A 7,703-nucleotide genomic window follows, 5' to 3' on the forward strand; every position below is an offset into this window, starting at 1 on the left:
TGTGTTTTGGAGGAAGAGGTTAAAGGAAATTCTTTAAATTTCATGCACTTACCTGTAGAAGACTTTCCATTTTCCACTTCTGTTGTAATCTAGAAACAACATGATTGCTCTGTAGTTTAACTGAATTTACTGCTGTGTAAAGCATAGTGGTGTTTGAAATGAGAAGGGAAAAAGTAACTTCCAATCTTTAGAAATGCAGAATATTTAAAAATTTTGTAATTTGATTTTTCACAGGTAGCTTCTAGCAAAGCAGTCTGTTTTACGGAGACACTGGATATTTGAATAAGAGGAGCACTTATATGAAAATACGTTGTATACTTATAAGCATGGTTATGGATGAACATACATTTCTTAATAAAATTTTTCCTGCTGCTGTGCAGAGTTTCCTGGGATTTTTTTTCTTTGTCACAGGACAGGATCTGAACAGTTACGTCAGCGATACAGGCAGCCTACAGCAGCAGTTGCTGCTTTGGTGGTTTGTACTTTAAGAAACAATTCTTGCTCTTTATATAAATATGCCTGTCCCTTTCTTCATTATTCCTCCTACTGCATCTCTACAAAGTCTCCTTCTTTGTCCTCAGACTGGGAAGGTGTTCACCTAGGTTAACCCTTGGAGGAATTACTGGAGGTAGAGCAGGATATGGCTGAGATAGATTGTGCCACTCAGTCTTTCCTCTGCCCATGACCAGAAGCAGAGGGCGTCCTGTAGCTGGCAGCAGCCAGTGAGCCAAATCGCCAGTGCTTGGTGGGATGGGACATGGTCATAGTGGCAAGCGGTGGTAGCTCGGCTGCCAGTAACTGGTCTTTCTCAGCTTTTCTACTCAGATGCTCAGCTAGAACTTTTTGCACTGCTGCCTCTCTTCCATGCTACTCTGCATCCCACAGCCATCTCCTATATCCAATTCCTGTGTAGACTCGTGGCCACACATTCCTCTTCCCTCCCTCAACTAGGTTTGAGAAATACTGCTTTAAGACATCAGCTTTGTTTTTCCTTCGTGTGAATTATGGTATATAGCACAAGTGATAGGCATCAAGGAAGTAGTATTTATGCATTATGACACAGTGCTTCTATCCTACCTGTGCCTTTTAAGCAGGTAGATAGAAAAATCCATCATAGATACTGCTGCTGCATTTGCCAAGTGAGTAAAACCAGAAGAACATGCAGTCATTGCACTGCCCCTTGCACCTTCCTGCTGCACCCTTGAACATTGCTTTTTTAGAACAATGGAAAGCTGGCAGAAAATAGAGAGATAATAACGGATCTAAATAGGTAGCCAGATTAGATTTACATGAATTAAAATGGTTTTGATTACCAGTTATGGCACCCATGGAACTCTGCAGTTGCATCTACTCTGGCAAACAGCCATCAAAATGGAATGATGTAGGTACAGATGACTTGAGGCATCATTTTCACAGCAGATGTTTATATCAAAATTTCATTTAAAAGTATTTACATGGTTTCCTTTCACTTAAATCTGTTAAATGATATTCCTAATAGTAGTCAGATTTTGTTGAAAGTTGTTTAATATTAATGTTCCTTTTTCCTTAGGAAACCATATTTTTGTCAAGATAGTTGTCTTCATACCTGATTTAGTAGCACTCATGCTGAGAGTTTTGATGTCTTCACTCTGGCTTCTTTATTCATGTTGCTGTCAGTGCTTCCCTATTTTAATAGAAGTTTCTAGCATTATACTTAATTGATTTGTCACTCAAGGAAAATCAGCACTTCAAGCAATTAAGTGCAGAAAAATACTAGGTAACAAAGACATAAAGATTTTTGTCCTCATCCTAGTTATGAAAAATCCATTATTCATTATCTTATTGTTTTTAAATACTGAAGTACAATTTTCCAACACAATAGCAAAATTGCTTTTGAAACAGAATAAATTGCTTGCCAGTTCAGAGGCTGTATTTTGAAGTCAGGATTACTAAACTTGATGGTGCTTATGCTCATTATCTTCATTACTTGGTGAAGCTCCATATTTAAAAGTGCAAACCTAGGTACTGATTGTGGAAAAAAATATTTGTTTATAATATAATGGCAAAAAAACCTTAAAGAAATTATTAGGACATCAGTGTAGTCTGCAAATATTACCACATTTACAAGAGTAGATTTAAATATTATGCATGTCTGAATGTGTTTCTCAACCAAGTCTGTCTCCCATAATTCTCTTGCATTAGCATGTTCCTTCAAGAGAGACTTTAACCATCTTTGCTGTGTTACCTTTGTATATAAAGGATATTATTTTCTGAATCACACACTTGTTAACTTTGTACAGAAGTAGAAGGGATCTGTTACTTTGCATTATCTTGCTGTATACTCCAGTACAGCCAGTAGATTGTGATTTCACTGGATGGTGTTACAAATACACTAATAATTGTTTGGGTGTCTAAAAGCAAAACACAATGCAACAGAAAGCTCTATATTAAAACTGTGGTAATGTAATTTGCAAATCTAACCAGGAAAGATTATAAAAGCATTGACTGTGAATCTGTTTAAACACAGGCTTGTCTTACTGCAAGTCTTAGCATGAAGTAATGTCTTAAGTTTTTTCTAAGCAGTGGTTTTATTGTCTAATGTTAAAATTAGTCTAGTCTGAGAGTAATCCATATAATTTAGTATATGTTAACTTGTGTATATATATAACTGCTCTGTTTTGTGAATAGAATTTTTTGTATAGTGTTTTTTCTTAATGACCATTGATAGTAATGGAAATGGAAAACATATTGCTAGATTGCCATATTAAACTAAACATCAGATGCAGCTTTGTGCAAACAACATTGTTGGTGAAGATCAAGTTTTTCATGTTTGTTTTAAAGTTTTTCTTTTTTTTTTTTTTGAAGTGGGCACTGGTGGTAATAATTCTGAAAGCATTTTCCCATGCTATATTTTCACATAACTAATTTTCTGGGAACTCGTAACTCTTAACAAATATACACAGTTTTTTAGTTTGAAGCTTTGTTGTGTTTTCTGCAGTGTGGTTGTGCTTTTGCATCATTTGAAACAGATGACGATTTTTCTTCACAAGGTCTAACATGCTTAAGGTTCCAATACTCATTTGACTTGCAGCCAGGGGGGTGGAGGGTGTGTGTTTATTATTATTCCTAGTTATGCATTATTTTCTAATCTGGTCTGAACACACTGTTAAGATCCCTTAATGATGTCCCATACCAAGTGATTCAAAGGAGGTGCAGAAATCAGGGCATCACCTGCCATCCAAAAGAGGAAGAGTCTAGCTAATGACTGGTTAACCAATAGTGGGTTTGGTGGGTTTTTTTCCTCTCCTTCCTTATTAGATCTTCCTTCTTAACTGTGTTGATCCCAATTTATTACATAGCCAGTGTAAAGTATGTGGTGTACCTTTTCAATAGAAATCTAATCCTATAATACAATCCTTCCGTCCTCCCCTCCCTTTCCTGGCATCCAAAAAGGTTAATAACTGCTTTAATATATTCCTGTATACAACAGGGCACAACATAGAAGATCTAGGGGAAAAGGAAATGGTTTCTGATTTTTGTATTAAATATACAGTAAGTTGAGAAAATGCAAATCCAGTGACAATGCTTTTTCATGCTTAGTCCTGGTGTTTGTAATGTTGCTTTCTTTTTAAAATATTGGGTTTGTCTACCAAGATTTTGGACTGAATACTGCTCAGGGTACTGTTCTGTGTCAGCAGAACTCCCCCCTGCTCAAGCAGGGCCACCTAGAGCTGGTTGCCTAGGATCATGTCCAGACAGCTTTTAAACATCTCCAAGGATGGAGATGCCACAACCTCCCTGGACAACCCTTGCCAGTGCTCCGTCACCCTCACAGTGAGGAAGCGTTTCCTGATGTTCAGACAGCACCTCCTGTGTTTCAGTTTGTGCCCATTGCCTTTCGTCCTGTGACTGGGCACCACTGAAGAGAGCCTGGCTCAGTCTTCTTTGCAACCTCCCTTCAGGTATTTATGGCCACTAATAATATCCTGCCCATGCCTTGTCTTCTCCAGGCTGAACAGTCTAGCCCTCTCAGCCTTTCCTCATAGGAGAGATGCTTCAGTCGCTTAATCATCTTTGTGGCTCTTCATTGGACTCTGTCCAGTATGTCTTTGTTTCCCTTCTACTGAGGAACCCAGAACTGATCACAGGAGTCTAGTGTGTGGCCTAACCAGTGCTGAGCAGAGGGGAAGGATCTCCTCCCTTGACCTGCTGGCAATACTTTTCCTAACGCAGCCCAGGATACCGTTAGCTTTCTTTGTGGCAAGGGCACATCACTGGCTTATGTTCAACTTGCTGTCAACAGGATCCCCAGGTTCTTTTCTGCCAAACTCCTTTCCAGATGGGTGGCCCCCAGCATATACTGGTGTGTGGGGTTGTTCCTCGCCAGGTGCAGGACTTTGCACTTCTTCTTGCTGAGCTTCCTGAGGTTCCTATCAACCCATTTCTCCAGCCTGTCAAGTTTGCACTGGATGGCAGCATGCCCATCTGGCCTATCAGACACTCCTTCCAGTTTTGTGTCATCTGCAAACTTGCTGAGGGCGCGCTCTGCCTTATCATCCAGATCACTAACAAAGATGTTAAACAGGACTGTACTGGACCCAGTATAGAACCCTGAAGTACACTGCTAGTTACTGGCTTCCAACTATACTTTGCACCACTGATGACCATGCTCTGGGTCTGGCTGTTCAGCTGGTTTTCAGTCCCCCTCACTGTCTGCTTATCCAGCCTCTGCATCAACAGCTTGTCTATGAGGATTTTATGGGAGACAGTATCGAAGGCCTTACTGAAGTCCAAGTAGACACTATCCACTGCTCTCCCCTCATCTACCAGGCCAGTTATTTCATCGTAGAAGTTTATCGATAAAGTTGGTCAAGCATGACTTCCCCTTGGTGAAGCCATGCTGACTGCTACTGATGATTTTCTTGTCCTTTGTGTGCCTCAAAATGGTTTCCAGGATGAGCTGCTCCATGACCTTCCCAGGGATTGTGGTGAGACTGACAGGCCTGTAGGTCTCTGGATCCTCCTTCTTGCCCTCCTGAAGATAGGAGTGATATTTGCTTTCCTTCAGTCTTCAGTCACTTCTCCCAGTTGCCATGATTGATCAAAGATTATCGAAAGTGGCCTTGCAATGACATCTGCCAGCTCCCTCAGCACTCATGGGTGCATCCCCTGAGGGCCCATAGGCTGATATATATCCAGTTTGCTTAAGTGTTCCCTGACCTTATCCTCATATTCCTTGCTCCAGCCTTTCCCCCTGCTCTCTGAGACCTGGGACTACTGAAAGCCAGTCTTGCTAGTAAAGACTGAGGCAAAGAAGACATTCAGTACCTCAGCCTTTTCCATGTCCTGTGTAACCAGGTCCCCACTCTCATTCAGCAGTAAGCCCACATTTTCCCTAGTCTTCCTTTTGTCACCTACGTACTTACAGACTTCTTATCTTTGACATCCCTGGCTAGATTCAATTCCATTTGGGCTATAGCTTTCCTAGCTTTGTCCCTGGATGCTTGGACAATGTGTTTGTATTCCTCCCAGGTTACCTGTCCTTACTTCTACCCTCTGTGCGCTTCCTTTTTGTGTCTGAGTTTGGACAGGAGCTCCTTGTTCATCCAGTCGGGCCTCCTGGCATTTTTGCCCGATTTCCTATTCATTGGGATGGAACTCTCTTGAGCTTGGAGGAGCTGATCATGAATACTAACCAGCTTTTTTGGGCCCCTCTTCCCTCCAAGGCCTTATCCCATGGGACTCTTCCAAGCAGTTCTTGAAAAGGCCAGATATGTTCTCCTGAGGTCCAGGGTTGTGAGCTTGCTTGCCACCCTCCTCCCTGCCCTCAGGATACTGAACTCCACTATCTCATGGTCACTGCAGCCAAGGCTGTGTTTGACCTTCACATCCCCAGTGAGCCCCTCCTTGTTTGGTGAGTATGAGGTCCAGCAGAGCACCTCTCCTCGTTGGCTCCTGTAATTACTTGCAGGAGGAAGTTGTTGTCAAAGCACTGCAGGACCCTCCAGGACTGCTTATGTCCTTTTGTGTTGTCCCTCCAGCAGATATTGGGGTGATGGAAGTCCCCCATGAAGACCAGGGCCTGTGAACGTGAGGCTGCTTCTATCTGTCTGTAAAGGGCCTCATCTGCTTATTCTTCCTGTTCAGGCAGTCTGTAGCAGACACCCGCTATAATGTCACCTTTACCTGTCCTCTCTTTAATCCTAACCTGGAAGCTCTCACTTGGCTCCTCATCCATCCCCAGGCGGAGCTCCACGCACTCCAGCTGCTCTCTCACATAAACAGAATGGATTTTTGGTTTTGTTAATTACTATTTTTATATAGATTGTTTTTAGGTTGCTGTGGGGAGAATGGGACAGTCCCAGGATGCACATTGTAAGAGATGACTATACAATACTATTTTTTGTCATAAAAATCAAACTGTGCCAAACACTCATATTTTTTTGTGACTCAATCCTTCTTGGTTTGTTTTTTTTTTCCTGAGCTCTAGGAATTACTCTTCACTACTCCCAGTGCAAGAATAATGTCAAGGTAGATAAATTACGTATTACACGAAGAATAGATTGATGATAGTCTACTAGTCTTCTGAACTATAAAGTATTTGAGAAATTTTAAAAATACGTACGCGGAATATCTTTTGATTTATTCTGGTCAGATATGTTTTTCATCAGTTGTTCCTATTTAAAGACTGCTTAACTACCATTACCAATAGTGTCAAGTAATATTTTTATATATTTAAAAGTTTTTGCTTTTGTGTTCAGTTTGATACGTTTTTCACGTATTTTGTAAGTGTTTGTGCAGCCAGCTTTTCTGACCATTTTGTTTATCTTCTGTATTGTGCATTTTTATTGATTAGGGTTATTGTATGTGTTATTACATACAAGTAGATAACCTTTGCTTGACTATAATGTTTAATTCCTTTAAAAATTTTCTTCTAATTAATATTCTTATTAGTCCTTTTAATGGTCTGTGAAAGGAAACCTGAGTAATAGTGCAGTTTCTTTCAGTTATCTTCCCAATGGTATAAAAATATGAACTGCATAAGTTACTCAATTTACATGCACTTAGGGGAATTTTCTTACCAGATATTCCAATGTTTCATCTTGGCATAAAAAGCATTCCAGAAATGTAAAATTGGAGAATAGTTTCTGGAGAGGAAAGGAACATTGTTAGCTTAGTGTTGTTTCCATAGGTCCCACAGGCAAATCTGTTTTGACTCGCTGAATGTTTTTGTGTAGAATTATAAAAGTAACTGTAATGTTTTAGTAATTAAAACTAAGATACTGCTGAGTTGTGTAGAAAGTGTGACTCAAATAGAGGCCTGTGCACATAGGACTAGGCATCAGGAAAGCAAGTTGAAGAAACTCAGTGGAAATGTAAAGTCTGTACTTCCATGAAAACTCAGTTACTTGCATCTGCTATAAACTTTGCCAAGTAAATTCTGTTTAACAAAATCTTACAAAGAATCCTATGAAAAGTATGAAGTTCCAGCTCTGTACGTACAAATTATATAAGAAACAAGAATTTCCCTAGAATGATTTATACTGTGATTGACAATGATTGATTGCAGGCCTTTTTGCTGTATTACACATCTTTAACTCAAATCAGAATTTCTTTTTGATGTGTTAGCACAAATAAATGAGATGTTTAGATGAAAATATCTCTCTAATAAAATTCCATATGTTAAAAATTAACTTGTTACTATAGGAGAATCCCGGTAATAA

Source organism: Pygoscelis adeliae, unplaced genomic scaffold, assembly GCF_000699105.1.
Source record: "Pygoscelis adeliae isolate BGI_AS28 unplaced genomic scaffold, ASM69910v1 Scaffold95, whole genome shotgun sequence".
Lineage (NCBI taxonomy): Eukaryota > Metazoa > Chordata > Aves > Sphenisciformes > Spheniscidae > Pygoscelis > Pygoscelis adeliae.